Source organism: Phalacrocorax carbo, chromosome 3 (genome assembly GCF_963921805.1).
Source record: "Phalacrocorax carbo chromosome 3, bPhaCar2.1, whole genome shotgun sequence".
NCBI lineage: Eukaryota > Metazoa > Chordata > Aves > Suliformes > Phalacrocoracidae > Phalacrocorax > Phalacrocorax carbo.
The window spans coordinates 23,303,612-23,325,026 of record NC_087515.1 but is presented as its reverse complement, the minus strand read 5'-3'; the positions used below and the strand labels follow the sequence as shown (position 1 = coordinate 23,325,026).

The window sequence follows — 21,415 nt, the reverse complement described above, 5'->3', positions numbered from 1 at the left end:
CAAGGTGTGCTTGACTGAACACAAGCTCATCCATGATGCTCAGAGGTCATGGCAGATTACTGTTCATAGAAAACAGCAACTGTTTGCTAACAGGAAACTTTGGAGCCAGCCATCAAGATGCAGGACAAAACTGTGTCTGACCGAACACTAAAGTTTTAGCATTGTGACATTGCTCTCAACCTTCTTGGGTTTTCAATCAGAAATCAATGATTTAAAGATTAAAGGCTCTATTTAGGAAAAAGCGTTCCACTGCTTTTGCAATGCTTAAGCCAAGAATGTCATGAAACAGCTTTTTGGTACCCAGATGAGCTATTAAGCAGCAACTCAGCTGGGACCCCAAACCAGATGCCTCCTGAAGAGAGCACTCAGGAGGTGGACTTTTTATGTTAACAGCTCTCCCCAACCTTGCTTTCCTCCTAGACTTCATTCAGGGCTGTGACCTCTTCTTCTGCAAAAGCAGTTTTCAGAATTCAATCTTTTCAAAGACAAACAGTCTTCCTCCTGATTTTCATATTGTCAGTTATGTGACTATACTGACTTCCTACACAAAATAGTCGTAACTCCATTCTCTCTACTAAGATCCCTCATGGCTGTGTACGCTTAGTAGGTAACTGCACATACTGAAATTAGCATGATTTCTGGGTATAAGTTGAGTAGTCGTTAATCTGCAGCTCCTCCAGGGACATGCCAGCCCCCTGAGCTGAACTCTGCATGCTCTGAAATTTTTCAGTGGGGCCCGTTTGGTCTTTTCATCACTAGCCAAATTTCATGTGGTCATGAAGAGAGAGGCAAATCAAAAGGGTCCTTATGAAAAAAAGAAGATAAGAAAAAAATAAAGGCTCAGTTTCACAGCCATGATTAAATAAAACAAACACTTTTGCCATCTGATTAGAGGTGAAGGAATACTTCAAAAAATATTTGCTGAAAGTCATCTAAGGATTTCAGCTGAGGTTGGGGAAGGGGGAAGGGTGTTGGGAAGGTTAATGAACCTGCCTTGTTTGTGGTTTTGACCGTTTTTCATTTTCTGGAAATATATTGCAGCAACAATTGCCAGAGTAGTAGGCTGTAAATCAGTATCACAGGATATTTGCAGAACATCAGATTCAGGACTGCAAGTGCTCACATGTGAAACTATTCAGAGTAATCGGGCTCATCCGGAAACCAGGAGATTGTAGGTGTCTGCTCAAAGCAGCCTCAGCTCTGAATGTTCTGCTGTTTGCCTTTCAGATAAAGCAATAAGCACTTTCAGTGTAAGAGATGCTTTTGATTTAGGCTGGCAGGAACATTGACATCTAGCTGAAAGTGTTTTCTATCTTCAGTTTTTAAGAGAATAGTAGTCTCAGAGTGGCACGCTGGCAATAGTGAGGACCATCTTAATGCTTTCAGTATCGATAAACAGTTACACTGGTAAAAAGTTGTTGTATTTATTAGGTTTCAGCTCAGAAAAGAAATACTTGAGAAAAGTAATCACCAGCCGCAGAGACAGGTGGCAGGGCTAATCTTTTGCCAAAATGGCCATATTAGAAGGGGAAGCGATTTAATACTGTGTCAGTGCCAATCAGTATTACTTTCATGGATTACTGTAAACAGAGGACTCTCAGACCCTTGCTAATTAATTCACATGGAGATCTTGCTAACAGATGGTAAACATACAATTAGTCACAGCATCTTTGGTGTCCACTTCAATGTAACAGTGACAAAAAATAAAAGGACTGTACCATTAACTGCAAGAATTGTTCAGTTCTGAAATTACTTACAATTAATATATTCCTACATTCACCATAATTCTGCCCTACAGAAATTAAAGTACCATATTCATATTCTGTCTGGTAACTTGTAATTTGTTCTGAGCAGAACAAATGACAGGTACAAATGTCTCTTCCTTTGGGAAAGCAAGACCTAGCTCCATTTTTTATGTGAGATACATATCCTTCGCTTCAGTTCTCTGTTGTGAACGTCAATACTTTGTTTCTTTCATTCAGAAACATTATGAAACAGACAGAGCAACTAATATTACTTCCTCAGTAATACTGCCCATCAGCCTGTGCTTCCTGTTCAGCTCTTCCTTCTTGAGGAGGGAGTACACACATGGAGCTCCAAAGCATCAAAGGCTCATTTTATAAGTTTAATGTTAAAGTTATGTGCTGTTGCAAGTTAGGCCAGCTCCTAAAAAGCATGTAAAATTGGAGTAAATGGAGCCCAGTCTGGCAGCTGTGAAAACTTTCACTGCTAGCAGAGCCAAAGCAGATGCTTCAGCTCGGAGCGGCATTCAGCAAAGTAGCCACCAAATTCTGGGTCATCTGGATGGAGGGCTGTCCAGGCTGGCATTCAGTGCTGAGGCTGCTGTATGCCATGTCCCTTCTGCTGACACTCAGGCGTGCTGCGTTTGGGTGTTATTTACATAAAGTGGCAGAGCTGGAAAAGCATGTAGTGATAAACCTGGCACATTCCAGAAGGAAGATAGTTAAAAGAAACAGCATTTAACTAGATTATAGCTCAAGTAAGCCCAACCTTCAAGCGAGCTTATAAAATACATACCAAACCCTTGCACAGCTGAAAGCCGCAAAACACATACCACATATTTCAGAGGGGAGAAGAAGGGTTCATGGGTGGCAGTGGCAGTGGTTCTCCAGGAGTCCCTCAGCTCCAGCCTGGGAGGGTCTGGGCTCGGTGTGCTGCTGGGAGCCGGGGTGACCTGGAGGTGTTGACGCTGGCAGCCCCGGGGCCTCTGCAAACAGTTGGTGTTCAGATGCTCCAGCACATTTTGTCCAAACAACACTTTGTTGCTGGTCTCTTAACATGGCCCCAGCACAAAAGTTCAAGTGTGAAAACCTGTGTGCCCAGTGTTTAGATAGGCCTAATACAGAGGCATACCTGACCACACTTTCTACCTTCTTCTCATGTAAAGAATAAAAGAAGAAGCCAAATGATGAGAAAGTTTTATGCGTTGAAGAAGAGAAAACACTTTCAAAGACAGTCACCATGTTCCTTATGGCTGAGATAGAGCCTGAATCAGTGGGGGATTGGCTGTTGGCTTCAGTGGAGCAGGTTTGAGCCTGACACATTGCTAACACAGAATGTTCCCAAATATACAGAAACATTCCCATTAAAAGATCAAATTCCAGTCCACAGAAATTGATTTCCCTATTATAACAGTAGGAAATAAATGGCATATACAAGATAGTGTGTGCTACAGGAAACACTAGTAATGAAGGCTTCTCAAGGACTGTCAGTAAAGTATCCCTTTTGGTTTGGTAGGTTTGATGTTGCTTTTTCATCAGATAAAAGAGAACAGCACAGAAGACAAAGAATAAATATAACATGGGCTTTTTTATCCCCTGTGATCCCTTCTCTCTTCAGGTATTTCTACTGCTCAGGCTCTCTTACCTTGCCTACCCATTTTAGTTCCAGGGTTGGTCTGGTATTTTCAAAGTTTGCTAGAAGGAAAGAAATTACAGACCACCTTTGAGAAGGAGAAGAGAATCAATGTCCCTTTTGTGCCTCCTGGAACTGCATTGCCTTTTCCCAGAGTATTTTACAGGATGGCCCATTCTGCATCCTTCCAACATGAGCTCTCAGAGCCTTGACCAGGGACAGATCTCTGGATGCTCTGAAACACCACAGTCATTCAGAAAAAGCCTTTTTCCCTTCATACAGAGCTTTAAAAAAATAGCAGGTTTCGCTCAGAACGAAGCCAGATTTTTGTCCTTGTTTCTGGCTGCCTACCTATACACACAGGCTGGGTTAGCTTATCCTCAAAACACAGCATTTAAGTTGGGGATTGAATATTTGGCAGTTATATTTAAGATGTAATGAACAAATCAGTTTGTCATCAGTTTGTAATGGTACAAACATTTGGAGTATTGCAAGACAGCTTGAATAATATTGTGTTCTCCAAAGTAAAATGTTAGCATTTGGTTAGTGGCAACAGTGGGTAAAAACGAATTCTTGTTGCTGGAATGTTACGTTTCTGTGAGGTTAACCACACTTTGGCCAGCATCAAGCCAGAAATTAGCCTCTCGGCAGCTAAGATGGCAGCCTAAATGTGCAGATTTGATGAAGAAATCGTCCGTGGTTCCAGCTGTTTGGGCCAATTCAGAGAAGGGATAAGGGAGTTTAGCATTAATTTAGACTTGGTTAAAACTAGATCTAAAATCACTCCCCCCGTGCTATCAGTACCAAAATGTGGTACATCTGTTCATTATAATTGTGTACCTTAATCAGAGGCCAAAATGCTCAAATGAGTGGACACAATGCCAGTGAATGACAGCTGGAGTCAAGTTGGAGCGCAAGTGGTTAGCATCAGCTCTGCTCTTCAGGCAGAGCTTGTCGAACCAACAGGAGCTAGATTTCCCACATACCTCCCATTGTAAGGACCAGTTTTTCAATATTTATTAATTTGCTGAATTTAAATCATTCAGGCAGAACAGCTTATTGCTGCAAAATTTGTTTCCACTTATACAGTTCATTAAAGCAGCAGAGATTTGTGCACAAGTATATATCTAAAAAATTCAGACCCTACTAACGACCCAGTCATGGTCACTGGTTTTATAGTGAAGAAACATCTGTATTTTATCTGTTTCCTTTAAACATTTAGAGAATCTACAAGAAATTTTTTACCTTATAACCAGTCACTCCCCATCCGTGACAATACAAAAAGTCTGCACATTTGACAGTGTATTCGTGAAGTGGTCCCTTCGAGTTTTCAAAGGACAGGGGTTTTTTTTGATTGCTGAATTTAAAATTTAATTTAAAAGGGAAAACAGTTTTGCTTTCAGCAAGAGGAATCACAATAATAGTTTTGACATACATTTCTTTAACTTAAATAGGAAAAATGGCAGCTTATTTGTCAATGGCTGCTCAAAAAAGAAAGTCTTCACAAGTACCTTAAAGTTTATCCTAAAAATTACCTGTTATTTTTGATTTGTATCAACCTGTCTGAGGTCTGAGTTATTTAGGGAAACACAGATGTGACCATTGTCCCATATACATTCTTATTATAACTAGGAAACGATACTGAGCCTTTAGATACAAAGGAGGAATCTGTGATCTGACTTATGTGATAAGGCTTTACAAGTCTTGAAGTGCTATTATTGAAGAAAAAGTTTGCAAAGGTTGTCATATTTGAACACACTGATGGTTTTCTTGGTTTGCCCTTTTTTTAGCAAAGCATATATGTGGTAAGAGATCAAAAACTGTTTATTGATTGTTGAAAGCAGTCAGGATGCATGAGACTTTTTAGTACATCATTAAGCATGACCTCCAAACATAAAACTATACACTGAAGTTGTTAGTTGGGGAAGGAAGGAAAGGAAGGGAGGAAGGGAGGAAGGAAGGGAGGAAGGGAGGGAGGGAGGGAGGGAGGGAGGGAGGGAGGAAGGAAGGAAGGAAGGAAGGAAGGAAGGAAGGAAGGAAGGAAGGAAGGAAGGAAGGAAGGAAGGAAGGAAGGAAGGAAGGAAGGAAGGAAGGAAGGAAGGAAGGAAGGAAGGAAGGAAGGAAGGAAGGAAGGAAGGAAGGAAGGAAGGAAGGAAGGAAGGAAGGAAGGAAGGAAGGAAGGAAGGAAGGAAGGAAGGAAGGAAGGAAGGAAGGAAGGAAGGAAGGAAGGAAGGAAGGAAGGAAGGAAGGAAGGAAGGAAGGAAGGAAGGAAGGAAGGAAGGAAGGAAGGAAGGAAGGAAGGAAGGAAGGAAGGAAGGAAGGAAGGAAGGAAGGAAGGAAGGAAGGAAGGAAGGAAGGAAGGAAGGAAGGAAGGAAGGAAGGAAGGAAGGAAGGAAGGAAGGAAGGAAGGAAGGAAGGAAGGAAGGAAGGAAGGAAGGAAGGAAGGAAGGAAGGAAGGAAGGAAGGAAGGAAGGGAGGGAGGGAGGAAGGGAGGGAGGGAGGGAGGGAGGGAGGGAGGGACTTGCTCCAGGTTAATTGGAGCTTTGTCATTGATACAGAGCGATCAGGCAATATTTACAGAATCACAGAATCACAGAATGGTAGGGATCATAAGGGACCTCTGGAGATCATCTTGTCCCACCCCCCTGCTTGAGCAGGCACACCCAGAGCAGGGGGCACAGGAACATATCCAGGTGGGTTTTGAATGTCTCCAGGGAAGGAGACTCCACAGCATCCCTGGGCAGCCTGTTCCACTGCTCTGCCTCCCTCACAGGAAAGAAGTTTTTTCTCATATTGAGGTAGAACTTCCTGTGTTGCAGCTTGTGCCCATTGCCCCTTGTCCTGTCATTGGGCACTACTGAAAAGAGTCCAGTCCCACCATCCCGACACCCACCCTTCAGATATTTATAGGTGTTGATGAAATCCCCCCTCAGTCTTCTCTTCTCCAGGCTGAACAAACCCAAGTCTCTCAGCCTTTTCTCATAAGGGAGATGCTCCAGTCCCCTGATCATCTTTGTAGCTCTCTGCTGGACTTGCTCAAGCAATTCCCTGTCCTTCTTAAACTGGGAGGTCCAAAACTGGACACAGCACTCCAGATGTGGCCTCACCAGGGCAGAGTAGAGGGGGAAGATAACCTCTCTCACCCTGCTGGCCACACTCCTTTTAATGCAGCCCAGAATATTGTTGGCCAACTTGGCCACAAGGGCACAGTGCTGGCTCATGGTCAGCTTGTTGTCCACCAGCACTCCCAGGTCCTCCTCAACAGAGAAGAGGTTCTACCTGTTCTGTTCAGACAGCTTAATACACAGTAACAAAAGAATAACCATCATGTATAGACACTAGCTACTTATTATAACGGGACATAATATAAATTACCTACAGCATACAGACTGATTTGAAAATGTAGGTCTGTATCAGTATTAAGAGAAGCATTTATTCAAATATGATGAACACGTATAGGATACGCTTACAGACCCTGTCTAAAAGAAGCTATTTTTCAATAGTTTGGGCTCAATTTTTTTGAGCAAGGAAATTGCCTCTGAAAAAAATGTTTCTGTTTTGTTTTCAGCTGGACTAAGTCAGACGTGCCTCACAGAGAATCTGCACCAACTGTTGCACTGGCGCAACCAAGGGTGGGGACACAGCTTCCCTGTGCAAAGGTGCAGCTGGCAGCCAAGGGTGGAACAAAGGGGAAGAAGGAACATTTTAAACTAGTATCATCACTCAACATCAACACCGAATACTTAGTATTGTAACACCAGGTCCTCGATATGCTGTACCGTCCTGAGTTTAGCATGTATGTACATATTTTGAATGTACATATTTTGAAACAGGTTTTTATCAGTTTAAAACATAGGCAAAAAAAAAACCTTATACCTCTTATGACAAACTTGCAACATAAAGCCATACCCAGTTAATCTCAGATCTATTATAATCACATGACTGTAAATAGAACTAGACTGTAAAAATCTCAGTTTAAAATGTTTAGATTCTCATTTTAAAAAGCACTTAAAGGAAGCAAAATTTAAAAAGCATCCATTTCTTGTTGGTATGAAATGGAGTCATCCTTCTACTCATAGCTAGGCATCCACTCTAAGTGCCTTCCTAGACACTGGGATTGTTTGTGCAGAATATAAATACCCAGTGTGGAAGAATTCTTCCTAGTTTTAACCATATGTTCAAGCTTTGAGAAAAATGAAGAACTATTAATTCCACTATGAAGTGCTTATTTTCATAGGATCTAGACATTTTATGAGCATGACTGAATTTATCATCCAGCATCTACCAATGTAAGGCATAATGTTGTTCCTGTTTTAAAAATGGGAATAACCAAAAGCGGCTGAGTACCTAATAGGAGATGACTTGGACCTGATATTTTGGAGTACTTAACATTTTATAGCATGTTATAGTTTCACAGCACAGCTTCTATTGACTCAGCTGCCTTTCTGAGAGCTCAGCACTTCTAAAAGTCAGACCTCAGGTATCTTGAGCTGGGTGCTCAAATCTGAGGAAAACACAGTCGGTGACCACCTGTGAAAGTGTTGGTGTGGAATTTGCCCACCATTGCCAACAGCTCACTAGCATGGCAAGGGACCGAATTCAGCTCACCAAAGTGGTAATCTGCTCTCTAAAGCACAAGATTTTCCATCTTCTTTCTAAATATCTGCCTTACCTTTGGCTTTATCAAGTCACAGGCAGGGGTATTTTGTTGTGGATGACTTGCAAACATTGATGGTCACTTTTGCTAAAGGCTACAAATTCGGTGTAGCTTTTCTATGTGGTATTAGATAGACACAACACATTCTGTAAGATGCTGAGAGCTTTTTGCAAGATACCAGGCATGTACACTTACTACTGAGCCTGGCTGGTTGACTACGGCCTCAGCTGCGCTGACTGCAGCTTTGCAATTTTAAATGAAAATCCCATCCCTGCATTTTACTTGCACCAAGATTAAAGGAATACATATGGAAAGCACAAGGCAAAAATATAAATAAGAAGTCGAATTGTCTGACATTTCGTCTGTAACACATCATTATATCTTAATATCATGGGAAGCCAGCCTTTGTTAAAATACTATGTAAAATACTGGTGTGAAGCTGCAAAGCAGAGGTAAAAGACAAATTCTGAAAATAGAAGTGACACACACAGTATCCTACACCTAAGCCCAAGGAAACCAGACAAAAAAAGCACCATGAATTTAAAAGATACATTAGAAATATTTACATATCTTTCTTTTGGGAAAAAGAAACAAATCTACACATGCAAAGAGATATTAGGAGAGAGTCTGCAGTTTGTGTTGCTACTTTCTTCTTTTTAGAAGTTTTTATTTTATTTTATAGTATTGTATCAGTAAAATAGCATTACTTCTGTCATCCTTATCATTCGGACATGAAATTATTACCTCATAAAGCCATCATACAATGTTTTTTTAGAATTGTTTCTCATTTATTAGAACTGACAATTCCTCAATATAGCCTTGTTCAAATAAACTCGATACCCACTTTAAAACCTCTCTGACTAAAGCCTGTTTTTTCCCCCATGTTGTAAAATCTCTGACCTTAGCAACACACATGCACACAAAATTCTCCTGAGACTTCAGCTCTCTACAACCAGTAAAAACCAATCTGCCCAGGACAAGAAGCAACAGACTATTGTTGTTATGATTGTTTCAGTGCCTGTTTGCATCCCTCCAGAATTTGACATATCCATGGCCAATATTGATTCTACTGATTCCTCGCTCAAAAAGTGCTTTGTCCCTACCAAAGCGCTATTGACTTAGTTCATTGCCTGAAAAAATGCAGATACTGCAAGATTAAAGCGCAGTCTGCTCGCAGAGCTGGCTGCAAAGCAACCTGCTCCCACAGTGGGGAAGAGAGGGAGCACTGCTTTCGGTGACAGCCCACAGTTAGATGGGCTTAGCCAATTGTGAAACCACAAAGTAAGTCTCCCTTTCTTCACTCCTAGCTAGGCCAACCCAAAGCACAAAACCCCAAACCTTTGCTAACAATATATTATGTCTGGGAACTGAAAGCATGCACAGAAGTGTATGTGGACACAGATATCAGCATGTTCTCAGCTAGGAACTTCACACAAGCCACTGAGGAAAAGTATAGCTGCCTTCTCATAGCTATTCCTGCCATAGCAAAAGTTCCTTCTTTTCATTCAGAATGTATTGTCATATGTGAGTTAACTTACAATAAGAAAATGTATAAAATATCTTAAAAAGTTGAAATAGATTAAAAAGTTAAACCTAAAAATGCTATGGGTATACAAGTAAACCATTTCAGCATTTCTGATTATTTTTGCCAACATGCAGCTCAGCATTTAATTTTCTTTTTTAGACTGAGTTGCATTTGGGATGGGATCTATTTTGTTAATCCTCAAAAATTACTGCAAGATGAGAGAAAGGGAAGAAGGAATGGTTTCCTACCCAGCTCTAGTCAGCCCCTTTCCAGACTGCACTCTCTCTTCTCTGCCTGGATTTGTGCAGTCGACGTGGGAGCAAAGCCACACAGAGGCTGGGTCTCTCAGCAGCATTTGCCAAATCACTGCAATGGCATGCACGGTTACCCGATGTCCCCTTGCATGTGCTCCACCTCTGATGAGAGTCCAGCACTCTTATGGTCTGCTACGATCACTTGTCATGGAAGGAAAGATCCTTCCTACATAAGCTTTGATGTGAAGAATTTATATCACTTCATAACTGTCACTTCCTTTAGTCCCATTACAGCCTTGGAAATTGCATAGGACGATGACCATTTCTCAGAAGGGAAAATTAAGTTATTCACTTTTGGCATTCCAAAAAGTATAGCAATAGCCAGTGATGAAACTCAAAATTCCCTGCTCCAAAACATGAACTCATGCCCTACTCATGCTGCTCCCCTGCTTTAGCCAGTACTTTTCTACTTTCTTTAACATATAAATCATGGCAATTATTATATATCCCAAAATATATAATCCACTGCCCACTTGCATGTATCCCTTTCTATTATTGATACTTGTAAACAATTTTATTATTTACACAACTATAGCATTTCCAGTTAATCCAGAGTTTTATACCTATCCAAACCTACTAAGCCTATGCTGAAGTTTGCCTCTGTCTGTGACAGCACTGCTCAAATAATGCTAAAAATACACCACAGTGTAAAAGATAGAAACTTTTCTGCGTTCTTTTCTGGACCAGTGTTTCAACTGTCTGGCTAAGTACTGGTAATGAGAAGACAACAAAGCTAAGAAGAATTGAAGTTATGAACAACACCTTATGGTGGATTGCAGGTCAGTAGGAAATGCTTACACTCCCATCAAGAAGAAAATCTTTGGATATTTATAGTATTGAACATATTACAGTACATGGAGAGACAGCAATCATAGTTGTTCTTATATATGTGATCTAACTAATACAAACATATTTGTTACTTACAAAGCAGTAAAATAAATTAGATTCCTCCCTGAGGTGATATTTTATTTAAGGGGTAAGCTTATAAAGCCATTTATGTAACCATATAATTGCTTTATAAGAAACCAGAGGGCTTCTACTCCGCTGAAAGTTCTGCATGCAGCTTTTTTGTTTTCAAACACTCGATTCCTCTGCATACAAAGTCAGATCCTTTCTATCAGCAGTAGCAGAAGAAGGGCACCACAGGCCAGGGTGATGGCAAGCACTGGTCTGTGGAGATGGCAAGACGGTGCCTACCTCCACTGGTGACAGTTCTTCCTGCTACAGAGGATGCTCAGTACCTTCTGACTCAGCTCTGTCTCACAGGCTGTCCCATGTCTCATTCTCACCTATTCTTTCCAAATTCTTAATCTAATCTGGATTCAGTGAATAAAATACTTACTCTGCAGTGCCTTAGATGATGTGTCGATAATACTTTTGTGAACAACCAATCAGTCTAAACTAAAATCTTTCAACTATGAAATTACTAAAAAAACATTAAGACTTGCAAGTATAATCTGAAATATCTTGAAGTAACCCTATGGATTTGCTGTGCACGGAACTGAGAGCAAAAGAGAGTTTTCTCTTCAGACACAAAAGAGAGACAGAGGTATTTACTTATAACATTACACGGCTTCATCTGTGCCCAATTTGTAAGCTTTATACCACCGGACACTTGACAGCATAATGATATAAAATTATATAAAATGTAAAGGAAAGCAAACACCTATTTTGAAGAAATACCCACTTAGCACTCAGTTCAAGTGCCTACATCCCCAAGCTTAGCAATAACAAATTATTTCAGAACAAAGTATACATTCTGCTGGAAGGGTGGAAGGGCCATGATATATATTTCTATCACATTACATTCCTACCATCATGAATCTTAATCTTCACATTAAAGTCACAAGGGCTACTATTGTTCGTATCCTTCCCATTTTCATCCCACATCTGAATACACTCTTCCATCTGAAAAAAAATAAAAATAAAAAAAGGCCTTGACACATGCCTGAATACAGCAAATTTAAAAGAAGTTTGGTTGCTATTCCTTCCAGTTGTGAAACAGGAATTGCTTTTGTATGAGGCTGGGTCTAACGGAGTGAGACTAAACATTTATAAAATCAAGTAGGGATTGAAATATAGCATTGTGGTTACTAACATTTTGCAGCAGCATATCAAGTTTCACGTTTCATCAGCTGAATAGAGTCTGTGTGCTGGGCTATTGTGGTTCAGTAGCTGACAGCAGTCAAGTAAGTGCTGCTCTCTTCCTGGCTTAATAATTTCTATTACACTCAGTGTCAAAACAATAATGTCAGTGAAATGGGCTTGCTGACATTATAGATTAGAATTGAGTGATTCTGAATGTCCTGTGACTGAATTGCATTTTATTTCTAGAAAATTGCATATTACAATTGCAAATTAAAGAGCTTAGATCTCAACAGGCTGTATCAACAAATATGGAGTCATGGACTCCAAGCTGCTGCAGAGATGATCCATCATGAAATTAATGAGGTTTAATGTATACTAACAAGAGAACAACTGCTGAAATATTAGGCCATGTGTTTGGAGAGGATCTGAAGAACGATAAGTTTTGTTAGGAGGGTTTAATTCAGCTGCACATGAGGTGAGAATCCCTAGGGTAACCTCAGAGATTTAAAGGATGTCCCAGAAAAAGGAAAAAAAAAAAAACCACCAGCATTCCTTGATTTTCTTTCTTCCATCTGCCAACCACCACAATTTATGAAGACACACCTCCTGACATTCACTTGAGGAACACATTCACAGTTTAGAAAGCAGTCACAGTAGCATGCTGCAGAATTTCTGAGTGAATGACAGCTACCAAATGACAAGAAGTAGCATTGAATGACCACAGTCATCAGGACACTTACCAAGAAACAGCAGGGCATTTCTGCCATCTGCCCTTTAGCCGGCTCGAAGAGCAAGTGTGTCCCATAGTACTCTCCTACTCTAGTCTTACAATAACCAAGTTTTAAACACATTTTTCAGAATATGAAAAGCTTTGAAATACAAGAGATGTATTTCCTCTTTGTGTTTTCCTAGAAAATCAGCAAAACAGGAGTTACTCTGAAATTTATAGAATAATCTGAGGTTGCTTGCAAACAGCAAGTAAGACCAAGCTTAGTAAAACTGCAGCAGACAGTTGCCCTTTAAGGAGAATAACCAATCCAAACTTTTTCTTGTTTTAAAGAAAAAGGGCTGCTGCCAAAAAAAGGCATTCGTTTCTTTTAAAACAAGAAGAGAACTAGAAGGCCCACCTCAGGCACTTGTGTCTAAAGAACTGTCTATTCCTTTCAGGAAAGAAAATCTGCACCAGCAGACCCGTAAGTCAGGGAAAGGCAGTGTTGATATGACTGCTGGAAGAAACACTTACTCTTTGACCACAGGTTAAACTGTGTGTCCATGAAGGAATAAGACTGAATTTCATGTTCTGGCATGGCTTCTTTGAGCTTTGAATCCAGGTGGGCAGACAGAAGAGTAAGATGAAGTTTTTCTATCCCTGCCCCGCTGGGAGAAGATGTGAATGTGTGCTAGGGAATAAGTGAAGTCTTTGCATCTTTTGGTTTTTTTCTTGTGGTAGTTCAAAGTGTTTTCTTCTTTTATATCTTCTCTTTCTCTTCTGTATCTTTTCCTCCTCTTCCATCTCCCTCCACCCTAACCCTGGGTATTCTTCTTTCCTAAGTGCTTGTTCCTGTGAAGTTTAAATATAATTTTCTTGTTCCCTCTTTCCTCTTCTATAGCTGAACAAATATATATATATGTGCAAATTTATATAGAGATACAGATAACATCATAACCTATTTGAGATTTTTGATCAGAGCAATGGGTCATTTTTGTTTCTCTCAATACTTCATACCTTCCCAAAAATATGCTTTGTGAACATACACAGCTTCTCAGATGACTGGAGAAGGAATTTTCCAGTCATACCAATTCTGTCATTCTTCACTGCTTTTTTACTTTTTCTTTAGTAACCATTGTTCAGCTGTGCATGATTAGAAGATGAATTCCCAGTGGCTGGTATTCTATCAGTTAAAGCAAGACAAATATTAGATGGGTTTGCGTGGTTTTTTTATATATGTATTCTTCTGAGCGAAAAAATACATTCATCTAGCCTGAGTTGAAATTTATTCATGGCCTGCAGAAGTTTGTATGAATTCAGAATATCATTTGCAAGAGCTGTCACACAAGGAAGAAATGTAAACATATTATTCATACATGGGAGTATTTATTTCCAGAAACCAAAGTTATAGGCCATCACTTTCAAGGCTCTCTGAATGTTGATTTAATTAATCACCAGAAATAATACCACCAAACAAATAGGGAACAACAGTAAAGAGAAGTTTACAAGTAAGGAAAAATAAGTAGGAAACATTTGATCTTAATACAGTTTGTAAATTACTAAAAATGTTTACCAGACACTATTATGCCAGTGTCTTGTGAGTAATGTGGAAACAGGGAAGAAATTATGTTTATGCAATAAATCAGTCATCTTCAATACCATGACAAGGTAACATTTATGAAGAACAATGAACAAGAGCTATGGAAAAGAGCAAGACTCCATGCATTAATATAATTTCTCATATTATAAAATTAATATTAAAGTAATTATAAATAAAGTATTATAAATAAAGTAAAATTAAAGTAAATATTAAGTAATCTGTGCCACATGGTGGAACTTAGGTAAGTTTTCACTTAATTCTCAACATTATTATTTTGAACCAGAGTTCAGAAGGCATAAATTAGGCAACAAAAACATGACATTACTTTTAAAAAGTGCTCATGTTTTTAGATTGTCTTCATTTCCTTTACAGTTTTTCAGTAAATAGGGCAGGGGTTTATATCTTCAATATATTCTCTGCAGTCAGTTGTAAAGGTTAGGTACACATTTTAAAAAAATCAGAGCCAAGATCTTAGGTCAATCCACAAATCCAAGAAAATATAAAAAAATTTAATAAATAATTATTAACATTATTATATTATATACTAATAATATAATTTATATGGATATATTCTAAAATTATTTTTAAACGCTATTATCAAAATATAATATATAAATAATAGCTATTGTTTAAATGTATGTTTTTAAAATATTATAATTTTTAATTTTTGAGGTGATAGTCCTGATGTAGCTGGAAAACAAGGAATTCTGGTTTTCTCCTGAAGATGTAAGAGCCAGCTTCAGTCCAACGTACATAAGGAAATATATTAGCAACAGAAGATGCTGACACATTTATCAACTGTGTTTTGATAAGATTTTTGCAAAAGCTTCATTATTTTTGCTCAACGAATGCTTACTGAGGAGCCACAGCTTTACCCAGTTATATCTCTGGCAACCTCCTTGTGTAACTGAATGAGAAAGTGTGTCCTCATTTCATATTTAGCAGAAAGCCAGTCATGCACGTAATAAAGGTAAAGGTTTTAGCAAGGAATAAAGGGTGCCAGGAATATAAATATTTGTTACGTGTAATCACAGAACATCTGTTGCTCTGTCCCGATGGGTGGTCCAGCTCCAAAATATGCCCAGCATTTGCACCTTTTGCTATGCAGCCCAGATAATGTAATGCTATACAGTATCTTGATTAGTGCTGCTTGCTCTTTTCTGTAGGCTAATATTGCTGCTTTTCTGGGTGAACTTACTGTACAGGTCCAATAATAAAAACAATCACCCTAAGTCAAAAGAGAAGTTGCAAGAGTACCTGTGGATAAAAATACACAACTTAACCTCCACAGCTAGTTTTGATTCCCTTATTTTTACAGTTACAAATATGCCCTCTGTGTTTTCCTGTCACTGTTTCGCTTGTGCATTGTCCATAAAGCAAATCCTTTCTTCCTACTCTTAACTGTAGTGGTGGTGGTTCCTTGGGTCAGAGCTAAACTGTTTGACTCGACAAGAGTAAATGCAATATGATCTTTCAAAAGGTTGGTTATGGCATTTTAGCATTAACTCTGCATTTCCTCTGCCTCTGCTTTTCTCTTCCCCTTGTCTCCCCCCTCCCCTGTCTTCCACTTTTGCAGGCTACAAGGGGACTCTTCTCACACAGCAGAGCACTGAAGCTCTCTCCAGATGCTTCAGTCACATCAGCCCTCCAGAAATGCAGTGGAAGGACTTTCCTTTGTAAAGAATGTTCTCAGTATTAAGGTTTCATTGTGAGGTTGTTCCTTTCAAGTGAATATGGCGAACTCAGTATTAAGAATGAAAACAGAACCTGAACAAATAAGCTACAAAAAGATCCTTGTTTGTGGATTACAGACTGTGACACTATTCTGTTATGAGGACAGGCAACAAGAGAGGCCTCTTGGATCTCTCAAAATCCAAAGCACCTGGTTGCAGATATGCAGAGTGACTGACTACACACTTATTTTCAGCAAAGGTCTAGCAAACCCTCAAGCATTTTCTCAAACATGTCTTTGCCCCTGCAGTCATTTTTGCCTTCTTTCTACCCCCAAAGGTCAGTCAGTCCCTTCCGCCTGTCTGCCTCCATCTCCATCACTTTTCCCCCAAAGAACAAATAATAAAACCAATAGGCACCTCAGGTAACTTTTGCAATATATCAGGTCATCTTCCAGTGTCACTTCAAACAGAGGGAATGAGGGAAGCTGAAAACACATTAGAACCCCTGGCTTTCCCAGCTTTTGGCATACCCAGAAAAAATGTAAAGGGCAACTTTGATTTTCTCTGCCCTCTACCCACCCCCTGCCCTGGGACAGGCTCATTTCATTTCCATGGGGTGGAAGGAATGGCTTGGGTGGGGGACAGCATCTCACCCACTCCTTGGTCAGCCAATGGCCATCATGCTAACCGCTCAGCCCACCCCCTCACTCAGTGGTCTGCTCAGGGCTGCTCACTGAAATGGCCAGCCAGCCCTACACGGCACAGAGGTCAACACCATGTCCCCGTGGCTGCCTGCTGCCCCACTGGGCTACAGCTTGGTTTGCGAAGTGCTGCTGAACAGTCACGCAATTGGTGACCTAAGGAAGAGTTTTAATCCAGGACTGTTGCCTTGGGACTGTTGCCTTGGGACTGTCACCTTGGAACTGTCACCTTGGGACCAAGAACACCTCCAAGGGCACCAGATTTCAAAATAAGCTGCAAAAATACATTCAGAAAAAAAACGTGCCATATAAAGAGAAAGTTTTTTACACTACAATAGAGCTCTTACTCTCCCATAAGGCACAGATCCACATACTAATCAGCAGCCAGGTTTTAAATGAGAATCCTAGGAAACCTATAAATTTTCCAGTCATTTCTGTGAAAAAATATCAGACTTCATTTTCTAATAAAGTATTATGACTAAGTTAATTTTTTAAAAATTAGACTAGAAAGAGCAATGTTCTTTCTGGAAAGCCCTAATTAAGTCCAGGTATGTGGTCTAGGAAATACAGAGCTGTGTAACCTGATGGAAACGATCATTTTCAATTGTCAGGACACTTCTGCTTCTTTTCACCCCAGTTTCTAGAACATCTGGTTTCCACCTGCTCTATATAAAATTGGTTCCTCCCTTTCTCAAATGCGAGCATCATGCTTTCTGGTTTTGTCCGTGACTCTCCAGTGGCATTTAACTCAAAAAAGTCAGCTCCACCTGGAATATGGATGCAGCAAGATGGGAAGGAGATGGGTGTTATGAGAAATTTATTTTAGTCATGAAGGAACATCACAAACTTCAAAAAGGTCAGTTTAGTTGGTACATGAATATGTCAAGCTTCTCTGATTCAAAACTTACATTGCTTGTTTTAAAAACTGGATTCATACTTTGATTAATGCCCTCCAAAAATCTGGTTAGGTTGGTGGCCTTAAAATTTCACATTCTCTGCACAAGTTTTGCACTCTGTCCTGACAGTATACATCACATGTGACATGAAATCTTCCAGGGACAAAGAATACCTTCTGTCTCTGTGACTATCTTCTAGAGGCTCTTCCATTTGCCACCAGCAGTGGCATTTATTGAAGATGATTGTGAGTTTTTGAGATCTGTTAAAAATATCAAGTTCATTTTAATTAGCCCTCATTAAGGTATAAAATTATATCAGTCTTAAATTCAGTATGCAGAACTGAAGCTGGAACATGAGAATTTCTCCCTAGATGTAAGGAAAAGATTATTTAGCATGAGGATAACGGGACACCGGCACAGGAGTTCAGAGAGGCTGTGAAGCCTCCATCCTCAGCTGGGGATAAAGCCCTAAACTTTATACAGGGGGAGTGGATTGCAGACTTCCAGAGGTCTCTTCCTACCTACACTATTCCGTGATCTGATTTCCAGTGTGGTTTTTGTTCTATTGAACAAAAATCATAGAATCATAGAATAGAATCTTAGAATTATTAAGGTTGGAAAAGACCTCTAAGATCATCAAGTCCAACCATCAAACCAATACCCCCATGCCTCCTAAACCATGCCCTGAAGTGCCACATCTACATATTTTTTTTAATACCTCCAGGGATGGTGACTACACCACCTCTCTGGGCAGCCTGTGCCAATACCTGACCACTCTCTCAGTGAAGAAATTTTTCCTAATATCCAATCTAAACCTCCCCTGATGCAGCTTGAAGCCAGTTCTTCTCATCCTAGCACTAGTAACTTGAGAGAAGAGACAAACACCCACCTCTCCACAGCCTCCTTTCAGGTAGTTGTAGAGAGCGATAAGGTCTCCCCTCAGCCTCCTCTTCTCCAGATTAAACAACCCCAATTCCCTCAGCTGCTCCTCATAGGACTTGTTCTCCAGACCCTTCACCAGCTTCATTGCCCTTCACTGGACATGCTCCAGCACTTCAATGTCCTTCTTGTAGTGAGGGGCCCAAAACGGAACACAATATTTGACGTGTAGCCTCACCAGTGCCGAGTACAGGGGCACGATCACTTCCCTGCTCCTGCTGGCCACGCTATTCCTGATACAAACCAGGATGCCTTTGGCCTTCTTGGCCACCTGGGCACACTGCTGGCTCATATTCAGACGGCTGTCAACCAGCATCCCCAGGTCTTTTTCTGCTGGGCAGCTTTCCAGCCATTCTTCCCCAAGCCTGTAGAGTTGCATGGGGTAACACTAAAATGTAACTACAAGGCAGACTGTGGTATGAAGATATAAAGGTCAAGAATCTATAGTTGGTCCTTTGCTTCTACTTGTGGCAGAAAGGTGTCCCCACAGCAGTCTGCAAAAAACAGGTGGATAGACACAGCACTTTCAAAAATCAAACCGTAGATCCATCAGTGCACTTCAGCATCATGACACTCAGCATTGTAAGGCTCAAGAAATAGACAGTCACCCATCAGATATTGCATTCAGGACAACTATTTTGACCTGTTCAAGAAAGGAAGTTTTACATATCAGGTTCCTTCAGGGGAAAACAGGATGTATTAGCAATGCTAAAGGGGAAGCAGCCATCCTCTGAGTATCATCTGGTAATGTGGAAGCCCCTGGAAAGAATCTTTTTCTGTTTGACACTGATACAATTGGGCTGATTAGGGAAATCAGTGTTTTCCCTAGGCAGCTGTGCTGATGGAACCACTGAAGTGGGCAAACTTCTGCTGCTTTCAAAATATAGCTTATCCCCTTATTCCCTGAAGTGCAAGATAGTCCTAGAAATATAGTCCTTATCACAGATGTGTGTGATGCAGTTTTACAGTGTTACAAATACAGACAAAGTGCTACTACATCTTTGTGCAGATTGTTCTACTGGTGCTTTTGCAAATCTTGGCTATGGTGATCGCACATAGAGGGTTTTTTATAAACGAAATTTCCTCATTTTATTTTCACTGTTCAGAACATGTTCTGTGCACACTAACCAGAATCTGGCTTGAATAAAAAGCATTTTCAAGGCTGCCCATGCAGGCCCAACACCATGCAAACTGGAACGAGTTTAGTTTCACAAAGCCTGATGTAGTTATAAAGACAGCAGCGGATGCAGCTGGTGTGCAGCACTGGCTGAGGAAGGGGTTGGTACCATGAGAACACCCCTCACCCAGCCAGCGGTAAGTACAGCCCCCCTCCCAGTCCTCATATTAGCCACATGGTAGAGCTGGCAGAGGTGCCAAGAGTCAGCTGTAACCAACTTATCCAAGGCCAGGTAGGATGCCTGAAAAAGAAGCAGAACCCAGACTTTCAATTTTTAACCCAGTACTTGGACATACCTTTCTATTTCTGCAGACTCCCCACTTGCTCTTTAGCCGCTGCACATTTACAGCAAATGAGCCAGTTCTGCCATGGAGTGAATGAGACAGTGCTTTCTCCTGGAAGAGGAAAATACCTGGTGATCGCATAAGTAAAAACCATATTGCAAAGGTGATGCATAAAAGGGTACAGTTAACTTGCAGGCTGAACAAAGCTGATTTCCAGCATGGGAGTGATACTCTTGCCAAATTTCAAGTTTCCATTACCTTTTGCAGAGGTGCTAGAGTCATTAAAAAAATCTTAAAATCTCTTACATCATAAAAAATTTTTTATCACTTTTTCCTAACCTATAAGCTAGTCAACCTTCCCTAACGTAAATATAGGGAGAAAGTTACACTTTGTCTAGGAGCAAGCATACAGCCGTACAGGTAAAGCTTGGAGAAAAATTTAAAGGATTTGAAGTAATTAAATGACAGCAACACTTATTTGCATATTAAGCAAACGACCCAGATAGAACACCTCAGAGTTGCCCACATCGTGGTCATCAGCCAGTACCTTTATGTTAGTATTTTAGTTCCAATTAGGCCTATTTTTGTAAAGAAGAGTTGCCCCAGTTACTGTGTTTTCATTTACATCCCAGAGTAGTCATGGCATGCATGAACTGGGTTTCTTGAGTTTCTTTTCAAAGATGTGCTGTAGGAGTGCACCTAATTTACTCCAGCTAAGACTTGTCTTTTAGTCAATGGGAGTAGGCTGGAGTTTGTGTGAAATTAAGCACCTTGCAGCATGTATAGCTTGGATGTCAGGTTCTTGACATCCATTGTTTTGCTCTATACATCTAATCGTATTGGTCCTTACTGCTTGCTAATGTAGAAATAGCAAATACTGCTAAGAAATAATAAACACATGATTATTGCTGATAATGCTGCATACAACGTGATGGTATTATTTAAAATGCCAAGTTTAGCATTATATTAAAAAAATAAATTACAACCACCTGAGTTCCCATCGTAGCAATGCTCAAAGCAGATGCACAGGAATGACAAGTTTTTCCACATGAATAAGGGAGTCAGGAAGAAGATGTGTCTGACTTGGTCATCTTTGGAAGACCTAGTGTGAGGAGTCAGATTCTGAAGTAATTGCTTACAGGAACCAATTTACTATCTAATTAGATTGCTTCAAAGCATATGAAGTCTCTCAACAAGAGTAAGAACTGCAAACTGACTCTGCATACTAGTGATTCAAAAGCAAGAGCAGATGTAAAGTGTTGTCTAGACACTTCGAACACAGCCTTCGGGATGGTCCCACCAGTATCCCCTGGCTGCAGTTCCACAACTGCTGATGCTGTACATTGGGCACTGCTCGATCACGGCACAACAGATCTGACTCACATCAGAAATAGGCAAACAATCACATTTCTCTTGAAGTAACAAGAGCTGAAATTTATGCCAGCTTTATGCTTTTGTTTGGGCTGCACAAGGACAT

The 21,415-nt window shown here is 40.3% G+C and overlaps 1 long non-coding RNA gene across 2 annotated transcripts in view; it reads right to left on the bottom strand.

Moving 5' to 3' along the window:
* LOC135312473 (uncharacterized) overlaps window positions 1-21,415 on the bottom strand; it is a 53,583-nt gene that overhangs the window by 9,137 nt on the left and 23,031 nt on the right. Inside the window, exons 2-3 of one of the 2 annotated variants that reach the window (XR_010372017.1) lie at window positions 20,928-21,040; window positions 19,951-20,049 (exon numbers count right to left, since the gene is read on the bottom strand). This is a non-coding gene — a long non-coding RNA (uncharacterized LOC135312473). The remainder of the gene's footprint in view (window positions 1-19,950; window positions 20,050-20,927; window positions 21,041-21,415) is intronic. The other variant, XR_010372016.1, reaches the window with a different exon arrangement.